Here is a 324-nt window from a genome sequence, read left to right as displayed (position 1 = left end):
GTGTGCTGTGTTTTTAGATTAGTGCTGGGGCACTGTAAACAGAGCTAAGCAGCAAGAGCATTAATCTTGTGCAATTATGGGAAAGGGCAATTACATCTGTCCAGTACTGAAGAGAATATCAATCCTCTGCTTCGCACACCTTTTTTGCACAGCGGCTGGTGTGGCAGTGTAGTAAAGTGAAACTACAGAACAGCGTGTGATTGTGGCCATGTGCTACAGCAATAAGCTCGGGGCGACACACAACCCTAAATACACAAGTGTTATTACAAATAAACAGTCACTTTGGCTTTGTTTTTGTACTGCCACAGACTGATGTAATTGGAC

Source organism: Salvelinus sp. IW2-2015, unplaced genomic scaffold (genome assembly GCF_002910315.2).
Source record: "Salvelinus sp. IW2-2015 unplaced genomic scaffold, ASM291031v2 Un_scaffold3842, whole genome shotgun sequence".
NCBI classification, from domain to species: Eukaryota; Metazoa; Chordata; class Actinopteri; order Salmoniformes; family Salmonidae; genus Salvelinus; species Salvelinus sp. IW2-2015.
The sequence above is the reverse complement of the archived record's forward strand: the minus strand, read 5'-3'. Positions refer to the sequence as shown.